Source organism: Lacerta agilis, chromosome 1 (genome assembly GCF_009819535.1).
Source record: "Lacerta agilis isolate rLacAgi1 chromosome 1, rLacAgi1.pri, whole genome shotgun sequence".
NCBI lineage: Eukaryota > Metazoa > Chordata > Lepidosauria > Squamata > Lacertidae > Lacerta > Lacerta agilis.
In genome coordinates, this window is record NC_046312.1 from 39,997,526 (window position 1) to 40,015,948 (window position 18,423).

General features: G+C 43.9%; 1 protein-coding gene across 4 annotated transcripts in view; it reads right to left on the reverse strand.

Moving 5' to 3' along the window:
* Nucleotides 1–18,423, reverse strand: part of BMF (Bcl2 modifying factor) — an 86,526-nt gene that overhangs the window by 26,161 nt on the left and 41,942 nt on the right. The window lies entirely within an intron of this gene.

An 18,423-nucleotide genomic window follows, 5' to 3' on the forward strand; every position in this document is an offset into this window, starting at 1 on the left:
AATACATACCCTGATGAACCGATAAGTGAGGTGTAAGGGCATCTGCTTGTACACTAGGCAAAAAGACTGCAGCAGAAATAAAGGGGCTATAAGCACAAAGGTCTCCATGCCTGATGAATATCCACATTTACTGTGGTACCATTTGGCTGTGGTTGTAGCAAAATCTCTCTTCTATTGTAACTGCAACCTTCTTTTTTCTTGTTCTCACTCCAAATGCATATTCAGGATTATATATACCCTGTGCTGAAATAATGTAAACTTCTGAGTCAAGGAAAGCTTCTCCACTATTAATTTTTCCAAACTGAAATGCACTTTTTAGGTGGGTGGGCTCACATTATTTTTTCATAGTATAAGGAATAAAGTTATTTTTCACAAGAAAATACAACTCTGATTTCACTAGCCATTTGATCATAAGTATCTGGTGGATAAGTGTCTCTGCTACTGCTATCTTCCAAGGCTTCCTGTAGCAACAATTGATGGAGAACTCTTCTGCGATCAGCGTTATAATTTGCAGGTATCGGTGTCTGCAGTAAGGGGCTGGAAATGGGTCTTCTGTTGTCTTTGAAGAGTAAAAAAGTATAATGAGGTTATTTTGCGACTGAACTGCTTGCCATTGATAGTTCTGTATTGTAAACATTCTTAATTTTTGTAAAAAACAAAACAAAAAACCCCACAACACGACAGAGGGTGATTCCAGATGGGTGTTTATTGTCAGACTAGTTCTTCTCATGTATACAAGATTTTTGCAGTGCCTGTGCATCATTGTTATCAAAATGCCAGATGATATATATATATTTAATTTATATAATCTGAATTTACCCCTTCTGGGCAAAAACTGTTAAGTTAAAAAAAGTGTTGCCAAATAACAACAACAACAAAATGTTGCCAACACCCTATCTGCAATATCTGAACAATCCATTTAAAATAAGCTCCTATCTGGAAACACCTGGGAATTGGATGTATAAGGTATGTAGCTGAATAGAGCACTTTTCCACACTAGGGGTTGTAGCTCATATTAGTCATGTCCGTTCATGAGTTACTAAAAGTTACTAACTTGGTGTGGCGTTTGCCCATTATTGGGGAATATATGACTGTGCAGGAGTGGGAAAAGGGTTAATTGGCTGACCATAGGCTGACCAATGAAAAGCCGGAGGAGGAGCTTAGGGGTTTTGAAATCCAGCATGGAAGGGGGGAGTTAGGCAGTTGGTGGAGAGTTGGTTGAAGCAGTTGGTTGGGGCAGTTGGTTGGTGGTGGTTGGTGATTGTGAGGGGTTGTGGAGAAGTAGAAAAGTGAGAATAGGGTTCAGACAGGGCTGAGATAGGGATGAACATGTACCAGTGTAACTAATACCTTAATCTTGTTGACATTTAAAATAAACACTTGTTTCTTTGTTCAACTCAAACCCTGACTGTGACAGTGATTTACCAGGGGGGATCCTGGTTGGTGGCAGCATAGCGCTGTGGTGGCACAGGGATCAATAGACTGTGAAAGGTCCGGGGACCCTGTGTGATCGCCACACTTGGGTCCATCAATTTCAATGGCTTACTGTGCGTTAAACTTTATTGGATACAAACCTAGGTGTTTAGAATGGAATTGCCAAACATAGTCTACAAATCAATTTTTTGCAAGGCATCAGTACAACACCATTATCCAATCATTCCTGTCTTGTATTTTCCCTGTGATCCTTCTGTCCGCTCGCCCCTGCCAAACCTCAGAAAATTTGACATTTCTCAGAAGAAAAAGAGACTAATAGTCTTCAGAGATTACATATTCCTTTAGTCTTTTTTAAAGGGGAGGGGTTTCAAAGCGGGCTGTAATGTACCAGGCAAGCACAGCACGACGTCAATGGGCACCAAGCAGAATGTCAGCAGACTGATTTTCTCCTACTCTCTTAACATTAAAACTTGGAGACATCCAATGAATCTGAATGTTGGAAGATTCTGGAGAGATAAAAGAAAGTACTTCTCCACACAGGGAATAAACCATGGAATTTGCTGCTACAGGATAGGTTTGCCATACGTCTGGAATTTCCCGGACACAGCCAGGATTCGGCTATCGGAAACAGCGACCAGGTGGCAATCACCGTAATGTCCAGGAAAATCCAGACATATGGGAACCCATGTCGGAAGTGCAGATTTTGGCAAATTTCCTTTTAAAAAGCTCAATTTTTAAAAATTTCCTTTTTAAAAAGCTCAAAAACTGTATATATTTATATATATATAAATATATATATATTGCCAAAAAAAAAACAACCCCAAACCCCAACGTTATCAACAACTTTTGTGTCCAGATTTTCACTTTTTGAAATATATGGCAACCCTACTACAAGAGGCAGTAATGGCTACCAACCTGGATGCCTTTGAAAGATTAGAAAAATTCAAGGAGGACAAGGCTGTCAATGGCTACTAGCCCAGATGTCTATGTCCAACTTCCACTGTTTGAGACAGTGTGCTTCTGAATACCAGTTGCTGGAAACTGCAAGAGAGGAGAGTGTGCCGTTGCACTCAGGTGCTGCTCACAGGCTTCCTATAGGCATTTGGTTGACCACTGTGAGAACAAAGTGTTGGAGAAGATGGGCCACTGGTCTGATTCAGTAGGCTCTTTTAACATTTTTATGTCAAAAGGGCACAGGGAAAGAGCTTGTGGGATCCAACGTGTCAAAGTCCTCCAAGAGTAATTCTGGGAGGACAAAGCGGGTAGTTCATCCAGCGTTGTTTCTGGGATTGTGAAACAGCAAAGAGAAACTAGATTTCTGCAAAGGAAGGGGAAATTGATGCATAAAATACACAGTTTAAATTAATAACCAAGCTACATAAATGCATGTGCCCCTCCATGATCTCTGGTAAGTGTACAGGAAAATGCTGAACCTGCAATATAGCTGCTTAATCAGTACCTGGCAAGGTGAAGAAGGGCTGCACGGTGCCAGGGAATTAAACGGCTGCCAGCACAGGAAACAAGGCCCTTGAAATCAAGCCCACATCTCAGAACTTGTGTTATGATTTGCAAAGGACACTTCATGTATTACACATGCAGCGTCACAGGCACTACCAAAACACGGGATTCACGTACAGATGTTTGGGCGAGAGCCTGCTTAATACATGTTACATGGCCTCCTCCCATTCAGGTTCTTCCCCGCTTTGCATGTTCTGCTATCAATTTTGGATTCTTTTGCATGAAACTCACTGCATATATCCTCTCACTTGGCAAAATGTATTGATAATATTAATATCAATAATGCTCATGGGGCTAATTCAGTTAGACACTTCTCCTTTGTCAGCTCACCAGGCAAAGAAAAACCTTAAGCCTGCCTGTGCGCAGTGTACCAAAATAAGCTGGGGAAGCTTTCTTACCACCCAGAGGTGAGTATGATTGCCTGCTAATGCACACAGAGCACACTGCAGCAAAAGCCACAGCTAGATGTGCTGGGAGAAAAGTTGACAACTGAGCTGATGGTTGCTGCCACTCTGTGCATGCATGCTCACATGGACCTGTACCTTGCAGTCCAGTTTCCTCAGTGACCCCACTAGTCCCCAGCATATCGGAGAATTCCATCCAGCCATTCACGTTTCAGAAGGCCTCATTCTCTGAACTCAGAGAACTAGTATCCAGTGATATTTTTCTAGAAAAAGAGGTGCCAGAACTCACCATGAATGCCTCCCTCATTCTCTTAAAATGGCAGTGGTGCCCACCTGACAGATGCCAGAACTGAGTTCTGGTGAGTTGTGGCTGAAAAAAGCCCTGTATGTATCTCAAGCCAGCTTCTCCTGAGTAAGCACAGTAAAACATAGGAGACCTAAAGTGTACAGTGGAACCTCGGCTGTCGAACGTAATCTGTTCCGGAAGACCATTCGACTTCCGAAACATTCGACAACCGAGGAGCAATGGGCAGTTGGATAATTCAATTGAAAAAAATTGAGAAATGCACTTTGGCCTTACTAGAAAAATTAACCAATAAACTGAAACTGACACGGGGACAAATAGAAGAAGATGCCTTCACCCAGGTATGGCTCCCCTTTATCACATACACAGCCCAACAAAACAACGACAAGAATCCATCAACAGCAGACGAATCAATACGACTAACCTGATCCAAAACACCCACCCACCCCACTCACACATGAAAACAAAGTTCACCACAGCCGATCACAAACAAACAACCACACCCTAGGCCAACCCCAACCTCTTTCACCACCAAAGGAACACAAGCAAATAACAAAGAGAACCTGCACAAGCAATGCTGACACAAAACCCCACACATACATTAAGTAAAATAGAAACATTGCCACCCAACCCCAACCCCAACCCCACTCACCATTCCCCCCCTCCATCTCTTCCCCCCTTTTCTTCCTAATGTAACAATAATGTCTCAACAAATGAAACTGATCTGTAGAAAATGTAACTTGAAAAGAGACATTGCACATACCTTTGGAAACCAAGAAATCTTTAATAAAAATACATTAAAAAACGAAAAAGAAATGCACCTCGGAAACTATTCAACTTCCAAGGCGTGTTTGAAAATGGAAACAATTCTGGGTTTTCAGCGTTTGAAAACCCAAACATTCAGCTTCCGAGATGCTCGAAAACCAAGGTTCCACTGTATTTCTGTTGGAACATATGGACAGATTTGATCCTGCTTGCTTGTTCTGGGGCACAAGATGAAGCATTGTTTGGTTTTATTCCAGATCTCTGCTCCTGTTCATTTGTGAGATCATTTGCTGCCAAGAAATTACTTATTTCATGCTTTCATAATTCATATCACTAAATGTCATATTATTACAAATAGCATAGGTATGAATTCTGTCCAGTGAGAAGTTTGCTGCTTATGTGTTTGGGTGGTGGCGGCAGTATGGCTAGGGATAGAGGTAGAGTTTTAACTAACACACTATTATTACCTCAATGACATGTTGCAGAATACACCTGCGAACACCCCCAACCAGCCTGGAGGGGCCCTTTCACTATCAAAAAATCGTAAAATGCAAAAATAGGAAGAGCCATTTAACAGGGGCAGATGCAAAAGAAATAAAAATAGATACAATTAGAGTGTGTGACTCTTGAGTCAATGGTTCCTTCTTGTTTCTCACACAATTCCCCCCACCCCAACCTTTAAAAGCCATTAAGCTGTGCAGAAGTAAAATTGGTTGCCTGTGTACTGAAACACTCAAGAAAAGAGAGGAAAGGAAACCCCCCTCTTTTTTGTGTTTCTTGGTGGGTGCGGTCTTCAGTTTCTACTTGACCTATTTACTGAAAGCCAATTATATCTGCTCAATGTGGGTTTGTTGTGCGTTCTCTCTCTCTCTCTCTCTCTCTCTCTCTCTCTCTCTCTCTCACACACACACACACACACACAGGGTTTGAGTGTCAGCTGCAAATGAGGTCTCTCCAGCAACAGAAGGATGGGATTCTTTTGGATTCTCTTAAGGTTAGAGTGAAAGCATGTGACAGCGAGGGGCAGCGGACACAGAAGCTTTTGTATACCTCAAGAATCCCGAGGCAAAATTGGGCGAGGCAGAAAATACAGACAGATCTCTGTTGGTAGACAAGGGGGTGATAAGACTGAAAAATTGAAGATAAAATCAGAGTTTTACAGTGCCTTCACAAGAGAAACCTATATTAGCCTTGGCTATATTTTAATGAAGAAGATATTTAAATTAAAACACAGAAGGCCCATTCTCCCACCCATTTTGTAGGCAGTAATTTGTCAAGGAGAGAGGTCACTGGAGGGAAAGCTGAAAAATCATGTTGCATGTTTTCCTCGCTGCTTTCATTCCAAGTGGAGAAAAAAAATTCAGGGAAGAATGCCTGGCAGCTTTCAAAGGACATATTGGTTTCTGAATAGCCATGGCTACAACGATCACCTGCAAATCATTTGAACCTTGTGGGTGCCCAAACAGTAACAGTAGGATTGCCTCCAGTGTGATTCATTCCCTCCATCATTTGGTACTTCAAGAACAATCCTATGTTGGGCTCCCAATGCTCACCAGTCCCAGCCAGCATAGCCAGTGGTCAGAGATGACGGGAGTTGAGAGTCCAACAGCATTTGAAGGACCACAGTTTCCTCACCTTTCCTATACATACTTATAGTACATGCATTGAACTGCATCAAGTTGCTCTTTTGTAACAAACACCAACAGACGGATTCAACTAAGTAGGTGCACTAGCAGGAGCAATGGGACTTCCTCCTTCTTCCTACGGGACCACCACTCAGCTCAGGGAGGCAGGGAATCCCCAGAAGAGTGCATGGGGGAAGGAGAGAGGAGACAGTTTTGTCACACGTGCTGGAAAAGCATGCTGTTGCGTTCCTCCCAAGGCATTTAGTGGGTTCTTAGTGTGGCTTGAATTTATGTCAGATACAGTCTAATCTGGAAACTAGTGTGCATCACATATACAGTATATATATACTGAATATACACATATACCTTGCTTCTCAAACTTAATCCATTCCGGGAGTCCATTCGACTCCCGAAACCATTCAAAAACCAAATTGCAGCTTCCGATTGGCTGCAGGAGCTTCCTGCACTCAAGCGGAAGCCATGTAGGACGTTCGGCTTCCAAAAAAACATTTGCAAACTGGAACACTTACTTCTGGGTTTGCGGTGTCCAGGAGCCGATTTGTTTGACAACTAAGCTGTTCGAGAACCAAGGTACCACTGTATTACTAAAACTTAGGGTAAACATTTTTGTTCTTTTTACACAGGGTGATGTGTACTATTTTTACATAACACAAAATCCTACTAGCTTCATGTCCTAGATAAAATAAAAGCACAAGGTTGAAGCAGCCCTATAAAGCAGCAACGGTTCTGCCATCCCAGGAGGCAAGTGGCTGTTTTTCCAACCTAAATTATAGCAGAAGGGAGAACAGCAACCGATAGTCTGACTGCACTGAATTTTGACATGCGTTCAGGTTTACATTTCGTTAGTATGTGGAGAGGGGACTGGAGCAACCTCTGCTTGAATTTATCCTCTGTTGATTTAAAGAGATCCTATCAAAATAAAAGACTGCATCATTGACATTTTGCCCAGCGATAGCATTGGAGCGCATTAGGAGAGTCCAGGTTTTGCTTATCTGATCATCTCAGGTTCTACGGAGTAATACTTCTCTTTTCAAACCACTTTTCAGTATTCATATGAGCACAACCTGCGATAGCATCTTTATTCTTACAATTGAGTAAAGATGGGCTTGGCCCTTTCATGGCAGAATTGTTTATTATTACAATGCTTGCTCAATGTGCCAGAGTCCCGTTCTGTCTCCAGGGGAAGGACTTGTCATCAATTTTCATTGTATTTTTCTATACCAACACCTGCACACTCAGCTCTTTAAAAACAAAAAAACGCTTCATCAACTATAACTCATGCTAAGATTTTTTTTTTTTAATTTACAGGAGAGTTTGAAAACAACTCAGATTGAATTTCTTGCTGTCTGAATCAATTCCACCTCTTTCTCCTCCTGCAAGCAGGATTACAGTCAGAGCTTTCATTAGGAGCTGAGACAAGGCAGGGGGTTCTGAGCTGAAGGAGCCCTTCTCAGAAAATCCAAGGAGAGATTTCCCCTTCTTCCATAATTTATTTGTTTTTAATGAGTCAGAAGCCAGCTAAAATTAAGCCCCATTCAATCACACTGATTTGAATGTGAGAAATTTAAGCACATGCCTAACCCTCTCATGGAAACAGATGGCACTTCAAATGGTGCTTCCGTTTACCTGGATCGTGCCCTGCTCTCGTTTAGAGTGTTGGCTGCAATTTGTGCATAAGAAATCAAGCTGTTATGGGGTCAATTCATGTTGCCACGGGATCCGGATTTCATGTGGATTTGTCCCTGGTGCACTGATAATGACACTTACAAAAGTCACATGAGATGACTTTCCTTCTAGCATCAGGACTTCAGTACAGTCGTACCTTGGATCCTGAACACCTTGCGAGTCGAACGTTTTGACTCCCAAACACCACAAACCTGGAATTGAGTGTTCTGGTTTGCGAACGTTCTTTGGAACGCAAATGTCCGAAGTGGCTTCCAATTGGCTGCAGGAGCTTCCTGCAGCCAATCGGAAGCCGCGCCTTGGTTCCTGAACATTTTGGAAGTCAAATGGACTTCTGGAACGGATTCCATTCGACTTCCGAGGTACCACTGTAGTTTCTGAAAGGTCAAATGAAATAACCCATCAACTACTTTAAAAGTAATGACACTTTTATTTATTCTAGTTGTATAGTTGAACCAGGAGAGACTGTTTGTGTATTTGAAGTACAGGATGCTGCTGAAACCTACTTGCATTTGCCATTTTCATCAAAGCCAGAAGCAGTACTTCTGTTGTTGAACAAATAACTGGATATAGTTATGGGCTGGTTGGGTCCAGGAAGTAGTAGATGTTTCCGTGAGGGAGTAGTCCTAGCCTCTTTAACAGGGACAGTGATTAGACTGCTCCTGAAGAAACCTAACATAAGAACAGCCCTGCTGGATCAGGTCCATTTGGTCCATCATCCTGTTCTCACAGTGGCCAACCAGCGGTCCATGAGAAGCCCGCAAACTGGCTTCTGATTGTCTTGTCCTCCGTGAATCTGTCCAATCCTCTTTTAAAGGCATCACAGCCTCTTGTGGGAGCAAACTCCAAAGTTTATGCAGTGTTGTCTCTCCCGAATCTTCCAACATTCAGCTTCATTGGAAGTCCACAAGATCTAGTGCAGGAGAGGGTAAAACTCTTCTCTTTCCACTTTCTCCATGCCGTACGCATAATTTTAGACACTTGCCTCATGCTGCCTCTTACTCAACTTTTCTCTAAAGTAACCCCCCCCCCTAGATGCTATAACTTTACTTCATGGGGATATTCTGCATTCCCTTGATCATTTGGGTTGCCCTTTTCTGAACCTTTTCCAGCTTTACAATACCTTTTCTGAGTTCAGGTCACCAGAACTATAGAGTGTATTCCAAATGCAGTCACGCCATAGATTTATATAATGGCATTATGATATCTGCAGTTTTATTTTCAATTTCTTTCCTAATTATCCCTAGCATGGAATTTGTCTTTTTCAGTTGCTACTGTCCTGATCTGGTCACTCACTGGCAGTTCAGACCCCATGAAAATATATGTGAAATAAACTTGGCCACCTCACTAACTCTAGATAGTCTATGAACAAGTTTAAAAGCACAGGTCCCCAAAAGCAATCCTTGGGAGTGGGGACGCCACCTTCTAAAAACTCCTCCATTGGGAGAGCTATCCATTCATTCCTTCTCTCTGCTTCCTGCCACTTAGGTAAAGGTAAAGGGACCCCTGACCATTAGGTCCAGTCGTGTCCGACTCTGGGGTTGCGGTCCTCATCTCACAGGGACCGAGCAACAGGAGCTCACCCCGTTGCGGGGATTCGAACCGCCGACCTTCTGATCAGCAAGCCCTAGGCTCAGTGGTTTAACCCACAGTGCCACCTGCGTCCCTTCCTGCCACTTAACCAGTTCCTAATCCACAAAAGGACTTCTCCTCTTACCCCTTGACTGCAAGCTTGCTCAGGAATCTTTGGAGGCATACCTTGTTAAAAACCTTTTAAAAGTCCAAGAACACTATGTCAACTGGATTGCCTCTACTTGTGTGTGTTACTTCTAGTAAGTTAGTGAGACAGAACTTACCCTTGCAGAAGCCATGCTGCTGCTGCTGCTGCTGCTGCTGCTGCTTCAGCAAGCCTTGTTCTTTTATAGGCTTGGTTATTTTGTTTAACAATACACTCCACCAGTCTTCCCAAACAGTCGTTACATTAACAGGCTTGTAATTTCCAGAAGACCAACCTACCAACCCAGATCACTTAATTGGTGTTACGTTGGCTATCTTTTCTAGATCTTAGGGACAAGTTACCTATTTTTGTTAGCTTATTAACATTTTCACATTTGAGTTCCTTGACAACTCTTGAGTGGATGCCACCCAGTCCCAACAATTTGTTCATATTTATTTCGTCTATTAGGCCTTGAACTTATTGCAAAATTTCAGGTACAAGGACCCACCCTATTTATTAATTATTACTATTATTATAAAGAGAGCTACAAAGAACTCAGCCAGCTTCTCTTCCCCTTGTCCTCCTTCAGCACACCTTTGACTCCCTTGTTATCCAAGGGCCCAACGCCTCCCAAAATGGTCTCCTGCTACTAATGTATTTAAAAGATTTTGTTGGTGGCAGTCTTTATGTTTTTAACAATGTGCTCCTCAAATTCTCTTTTAGCATCCCTTATTGTCAGCTTTTTTTATTGGCCAGAGTTCATGTTCCTCCCCCCTCCCCAAATTTGGACACGACTTACCTCTAAGAGCTTCTTTGATTCTGCTCGTCAAACACACTGGCATCTTCTTGGTCCTGGTGGTAACCTAAACTGGACTTAGAAGATGTCCAACAAGTGTAGGCCAGTCGCTAACATTCCCTTTCCTCGGCAAGGGGCTCAAGGTGGATGTCAGGTACTTGGGAACCCCATGCAAGGGATTTTGACTGGCATAATGATCTCATATGATTGACAGGCCATCCACCTGTCACAGATTTGGTCCATGGGGCTAATACAGATAAGGATCTGGCCCATGGAGCCCAAAAAGGTGCCCCGCCCATGTCTTAATACAAATATTTGATCTCAGAGTTCCTTTTGGCTAATCTCTCAAGTCAATTACTGCAGGACGCTCTATATTGAGCTGTATTTCTAGAAGATTCAGAAACCTGTAGCACTGAATGCCCAGTTGAAAGTGCCACTGATGACCTTCAACACCCTTCAAAGACTTGCAGGGGGAACTATGTACCCTAAGGTTCACTTCCTCCCATATGCATCCCCCCCCATGTCCCCTCCAATCCGTAGGAAAGGTGCTGCTTGCATCTCCCATCTTTTACAGAGGTGAAAACTATAAGAACTCAAGAGCAGCTATTATTAACACACAGAACGAGAGGATTTGATTTAAGCCTTTTATTAAAAATTGTACCAGTTATGGAAAAAAAAAATCCAAGACGAATTTCAAATATATTTAAAAGCACCAAAACAGAGAAAAGCCAGAGCTAAATATATTGCAAAGGTACCAAAAACTAAAAGGGGGGGGGGAGAGAAGGATCTCCTCTAAAGTTGCAGAAGAGTCCTGAAGGCACACAACCAGGATAGACAAAATGCTACATTCTCGCTGGGTCTCTGACCATGGAAAAGGAGGTTCGTGTGCTTCAGGACCAAGTTCGCCAAGGATCTGGCTGGAGAGCCATCCTGCAAGCTGGGAGGATCGAAGGGTAGACAGCATGAGTGAATTATATGCTAAAACTAATTCCAATTTTAGAAAGGTTACCTGCTTTCCCAGTGCAATTGGCTATTGTCAAGTTAACTTATTTCTATAAAAAGTACAAGAGTCCAGTGAGGGAGCAACACACCCTTTTCTATACCACTTCCGAAAGAATCGTGGAGCGTATCTAAATCCCTTTTTTTAAAAAAAAATCTGCAATTGGAAAGGGAGACGACTGCAAAAGAAAAAGGCACAATAACCAAATTTAAACGTCACCTGTAATTTACACCATTATAGTAACAGGATTTTCTAAAACCCCGAAACAAGGCTTATGCTTCGGTTAGGAACCCAGTTTTTCAAAACATTTGACTTGTATTTGGTCTTCTTCACATCGCTTGACCAGACTATCTGTCTGAAGAGGGGAGAGAGATAGTATAGCCTTCTTTAATGGATATTACATCAATGTGATGAATATGGTGCCAGGGAGTTGGAAAGGGGAGGCACGGTGGCCATGTGTCCTCCTTCACAGGGGATAGTCCTTCATTCTTTCTTTGTTCTTCACCCCTGTATGACAAACTAGACCTGCCTATTTCTCCTTTGGCCAAGACATTCTGGACAGGTTGGCTTTAAGTGGCTCTTGTGAAAGAGTAAGAGTAAAAAGCACCTTGCACTTTGAAAAGTGATCTTAAAAATGTTGTGTAACAGTTGCCTTCCGGGTTGTGTATGCCTATATCTGACTCCTTGAAGCTCTTCAGAAGAAAAAACCATACAGAAGAAATCATTAGGTTTTTGTTTTTGTTTTTTAGAAAAAGCATTGTACATGCAATAATTTTCATAACACCATTTTAAACCATCTAAACAATTCAATCCCCTTAGCACCCTTAAGTTGCCTCCCCCATCCCACACCCTGATTTACTTCAAATAGACAAAAGCCCTCCTCATAAACACAGGAAATGGCTTTCATAATCTCCAATGCCCCCTCCTGAGACACAGGCCCCACCCAGAGACGGTTAGTTGCACTTAAGACCCATCGAAATCAATGGGAAAAGTTAGGCCTGAGTTACTGGTGTTCACTTGCTTTCAGCAGAGCTTCAGTTAAGCACAACCAACCTTCACTCAGATTTTTCTCTGGAAGATGCCACATTCCAAAATTAATTTCAAAGGAAACGTGTTTCTTATACAAGTGTGTGTTTGTGTCTGTGCAGGCAGAGGGGAGGCAGGCAGCATGGAGGGGAGGTTTGCCAATATTTGAACTAGCCTCTGTAGCTGCGCCTTTCAACAGCAGCTTGGTTGGAATGAAATAACAGGGTACAGCTTTTTACAACATGGAAATGAACATCAAACCACCTTCTAAGCCCAGCCAGTCAAGCTGCTGACAGAGGTCCATGGAAGCAAGGCACTTGAAACAGTAGCAACCATATCTCAAGCAGAGGGATAGAGGAACTTTGGAGACCACATTTTATTTATACACATAAACAATTCTATTCCAGAACATTTTGTGTTTGGGATATTTCGCAAAAGGGGCTTAATTTGCAAATGGGTTGTTCGAGGTATTGCAAATGGCTTGTTGGCAACAGGGGTTTTCATTTATTGGATTTTTCTCCAGAGAGAGGGCAGGGGAGACAGGCTGGCATTTAGATGCTGGCAACAGAGTGTGGCTGCTGCATAAAACCTGCAGGCACAAGGAGCACCAATTCCACAATAAACACTCATCTGGAGACACCCTTGGCCTGCTTTCTCCTGATACTTACAGCTAAGAATTAGAACATTGTACCAGTTCTGAGCCCATGTACAAATGAAACAGAATGATCACAAGCACTCTTTGGGTCAGGGGTGGGGAAACTGTGACCTACTAGATATTGCAGGATTACAACTCCCACAATCCCTGCCCATTGGACCTGCTGTCTCATGGACACTAACGTCTAGCAATAGCCAGAGGGCCACAGGTTCCCAGTCTGTGCTTTATACACTGAAAGAGTTCTTGGACAGCTCACTAAGAAATTCTTTTTGATGCATTTCCCCCCTGCTAGCTAAACAATCAAAAGCAAGCTTTTATTATTTTTAAATTGCCATATTAAGCAGTTTGGGATTATAATCACTGGAACGACAACCGGGGTTGCCAAATGATTGGGGGGGGGAAGCATTCAGAATTTAACGTTTCAGAGCAGCTAGATGTGCAGAAACCAGCAAATATACCTTTTTATAACATGGGCTGTCAGCAGCTAAATCCTGCAAATCAAGCAGCTTTTAGTGGCACACCAACAAGCTGTGAAGCTGGCATCCATATCAACCTTTTTTTTCATGCTATGAAATAGATGAACTGTAACTAAGGCACATGAGCCCTCAACTGAGAAGGATGTCTCAAAAAGAGAGCGGCTTGCAAACGTTGCACCTTGAGAACAGATCTAGGTTTTCAAAGGTAAATTTCTGAGGATTTGCTGAAGTGCTCTGAAGGAGCCGCAGAGATACTGACATGACATGGGGCACAACCCCCTACCAACTTACTAAGTAAGTCCTACAAAGCTCAGTAGGATTTACTCACTCAGGTGTGCAATGGGACTGCACCTCCAGCTCACTTTGGACTTTAGCAGCTACTTTGAGAACACACTTTCATCTGAAACCAATACAAAACAATTCAGATGCAACAAGCTTGCCAATAAAGGAAAGCCCTCCATCCCATTTGAATAAATAGCTGGCGGAATCTGCCAGCAATGGGTATCTTCCACCAGAACAATCCTCAGGCTTGCTTTGCATATTTCTAGCTCCACTACTGAGTTTATTATCCACAGTGGAAGCAGCCACTGTCAGCAGGGTGGAGGCTCGTAGCTGACCTCCCATGCCCAGTGGTGGAGTGGGCACATTGCCAGTGCACTGGTGGGAGTGTCAGATTGGCGTTTGCAGAGTGCTGACCTTGTTGCCCCCTGCTCCGTTCCGGTAAACTGCAGCGACATTCTTAACGGGAGGTCAGGTAAGCTCTGCCCACTGCTAATATGAGGAACTCAATCATTTAAAAACATGATGTAATAGGAGAATGAGCAACAATGCCTGCTTTCAGAACCCAAAACTGTGCGGGTTAGGAGATAATAAAACCCAACAACACCCAGGATGGCTCTCCCCACATGTCATCATTAGCATGCTTGCTCTGCAAAGGGCATAGCTGTCAAGTTTCGGATTTGAAAATAAGGGATCAGCAGCCTCACCTATCCCAGGGACAGTCACATGGCAGTGGTGGGCAGAGCCAGAAGCAAAAGTGGGCGGCACTGGTGTGAATGCGCACAGTAGGCTTACTGTATTTTGGAAACGCTGCCCGTGGGCTACGACGCCTGTAAGTGCGGGAAATGGCTCCCGCTTGCTTTGAGGCTGCAAGGAGGCGAGGTCTTCCCCGTCCCTGGCCAGCAAGGGGAGGGAAAGGAGCTGCTTCCTTTGAAAAAAGGGAAATTAAAGGGGTATAAAAAATAAGGGATAGCAGCGGGAAACTGCTTGAAATAAGGGAGATTCCCAGGGAAAATGGGATACTTGACAGCTGTGGCAAAGGGTATTAAAATCCATGCCAGAAAAAGTAGTGTGTTTGGATTGCTAGGTCACCACCCAGAAACCTACCCAATGCCTTTAAATCACCTGATGCACCCGGTGATAAGGCAGCAGCCCACGAAAATCCCAATGCATATTTTTTTATAACTCCAGGCCTGCACAGCTGTTCCTTGCTCACCAGCATCTGCTGGTCAAGCTGGCTGCCCCATTTCCCCAAATGGGCTGGCCCTGCAGTGATATCTTCCTTCCACCCCAATCCCTGCTAGCTGTGACAAGGCGGATTGTGGGTGTGCGATACAGGTGCGTGGTGGAAGAGTAGCTGGCAGCACACGCAGGCACGTTCAGGTGAGCAAAGTCTTTACGGATGCATTTGGATATATATTTTTTTAAAGGGCATAGGGAGGCACGTGGTCACAGGAACAATCCCTCGTATTTCTAGGTAGGGCTGGGAAACCCCAGAGAACCACTCAGTGTAGACAAAGCTAAGCTGAAAGGACCAATGGGCTGTGTCAGCAGAAGGCACCTTCCCATGTTCCAGAATGCAATTTGGCAATCTGTGACTACAATGTGGAGTAGCAAATATATTTACTGATTTCATCTGTGGTGATTATAGCATTTTCTCTATTTAGTATACACTTACTCTGTTGCCGATTTTTCTCTGTTTGGATTTATGATTTTCTGTACTGCTGGCTTTTGCCGTAATAAAACTGACTGACTGACTGACTGACTGTGCTTATGGCTAGTGGGCAATTTCTATTAAGCCCCGCCATATGTCTTTGTTCAGTGGCATAGATACTTCCAACTTTATGCTCAAGATTCTCCCAACCATTGTGTATGTCAAATTCCACGAAGCACATTCGACCTGTTGTGCCAGGTTCAGAATGTGCGATTAATGCCCTCCCCGGCCCACTTCCACAGGGCAGCATTGTCAAAGTGGGCTCAGAGCCAGCTATTGCTGTGAATCGGGGGGCTATGTATGTGCTTATTTGTGCAAAGTACTTATTAATGTGAATCAATACCGGCTCGCAGCTCCTTTTGAACAGCATCTTGGTGCTTTATCTAACTCAGGCTTTATCGCCATGCCAAAACGGCCCTTATTCATACTCCACATGGAGCAAAACAAGACCAGTAGCCAATCTGAGGAAAAAGCAAAGCTACAGGCACGGCCTCCTATGCAGGCACTGGATTACCCCTCCTGCTCGCTTATTCTAGCGGCTGATATGGACAAAGCTTGCGAGCGGCGGAGAGGCTGGAAGAGCAGGAAAGCCTTGCTTCAGGGCCAGCATGCAAAACGAGAGAGTTCCATCCTTCAGGACCACAGACAAGAACTTGCTGCCAACAGGCTGCTTAGGTTGGCAGAGGAAGACAGGCAGGCCTGGTACAATGGGAAAAATAAAAAGGCCATGGAACATAGAGAAACCTCAGAAACCAACATAAAAACGGTAGCGCTGCATCTGTAGCCACAGAAGTTGTGCAGCAGAGCACTGCTAGCACCGAGACCATCAGCGCTTTGTGAAAAGCCGGTCTTCCCAAGGGCTGCTCTTTTTATCTGAAGACCCATTTTCCCTCCTCTCTCCCCACCTTGCCCTAATTCTTGGCAGCTGGAAACTACCTTAAGGCAGTGCAGTTTGTTATGATTTCTGTCTCAGTTTCCAAGAATTGCAGCAAAAGCACTATTGCTGGCTTTAAAACATCCAAGGAAAGTTGAAAAAAGGACTGACAAAGAAAGAACAGAAAATGAGAAAGAGATAGAGAAGGAAAAGATGCCCAGAATTGTTATTATTTAAATCCTCTTTTCTGAGGATGCTTCCAGATGGGGACTTAATTTGCAAGTAGGCCCTTGAGATACCACAAATGGGTAGTCAACAATAGGGTTCTTTCTCCTTACTGGATTCCCCCCCCCAAAAAAGGGTAAATCCGGATTATATTTTGGCAGCTGGGGGCAGGGGGCAGTGAGGGAATATGAGCTGGTGTTTTGTTGCCAATAACATTGTGTGGATGCTGCCTACAAACAAAGTTGGATGCATGACAGTCCCAAATCCACAATAAACCCCTGCCTGGAAGCACTTTTAGTCAAGGACATATATGCTGATGAAGGGTGTGCAGAATGCAACTTTAAAATAATTATAATAAAAAAAATAATGTCAGATTCTCCTTAAAACTTGTGCTTGAAAAAGTGGGCACATGGTATGAAATAAATCATTGGCTTTATGGAAACATGCATAAAGATACTTCAAAAGATACAAATTTCACTATTTCCCAAACAGTCCAATGGTGATAGCTGTCACTCCAAAACTTCGACATTCACAAATGTCTAACTGATTTACCTGTCTTAACACCCCAAAGCTACCACCACATTCATAGCAAATAACTGCACCGGTTCTGTCCTGTCACATGTTATGACAGTGGGGCAGGGCTGGCTTGGGATCCAGTGGATCCTAGGCCATCTCAGCCCTGTTCCCTCTCCTGATTGGGGGTTTTCTGGGGGCTGCCACCAGCAGGCATATCACCTGCAGAAGAGAAGCTCTGCCCTAGAGAGTGATGCTGGCGACACTCTGCAAGTGGAGGCCACACGCCCAGTCCGCCCCTTCTTCCCAGCCCAGGGCAATGGAGGTTGGAAATGCAGCCTTCCAGCCTGAAATATTTACTTGAGAGAAAACAGAGAGGTCCTCAAATGCACAACCGAGTATAGACGTATGCCCTCCTACATTTCACAGGTGGCAATAGGGACAAGTACTCCTTGCACTGAAGACCACTGGGGAAATCCTCCTCCAGTGTTGTACAAAGGCAGGGGCAGTGTGTGCAATGAATGGTTATACATTTACACACTTGAGCACTCACTCCTCCCAAGGATTAAACCTCTAGACACTTGGAGAAGACAGCTGAATCCCGAAGAGGGCAACCCTAGCATGTCACAATAACAAAATGTTAATGTCAGATCTGCTGGCGGTTGCTCACGAGTGACCAAGCATGCATCCCAACTGTCTTTTAAACAGTTTATTGGTGCAGACTATTTACAGTGCAGAACAAGAAAACATGACCGTCTCAGTCACTTGCAGAATCCGGGAGTGCCAGTTTCCGGCTGTGACCCCAACATAGGAATTTAGGCATACTGAGGCACCTCCTCCCCTGTCTCCTTTTGACCCCTCTGCGCAACTGGGGCGACGGAAGTGGAGCGCTCCCCTCAGAGCGAAACTCACGAGGCATGATGGGGCTCTCAGTAACATCCTCGAGCCCCTGCCGCTGGAGGAGGTACCGCTCTTCCCGCTTGACGAGGTGTCGCTACTGAGGAGGTGTCGGGGCTGTCGGTACATCAATGACACCTCCCGCCCTGCTGAGGGCAGTTCCCTGACAGTTAATATGGCATCACAAGAGGATTAAAATATGTACACTATCCACCAGAAAAAGCAGATCAGCTAAAGTATACAAATGAAACATGATGGAGTTGCAGAACTCATGGGGAATACCCATCACAAGCGAAGTCTTTCTAGCCTGTGCAGTTAAGTTTAATATTTTAAAAGAGCCCAAGGACAGTGGAGGCAACAAATGTGGAACTCCTCATTTTCTATTACCATATCTTAAGTAGCAGCTTTTACTGTTCTCCAGGAAATGAGAAGCTGAAATTCCTTGTAGGCTCCCCAGATCGTCACTCAGGAAAGACGTTTGCGTCCTTATATATTCA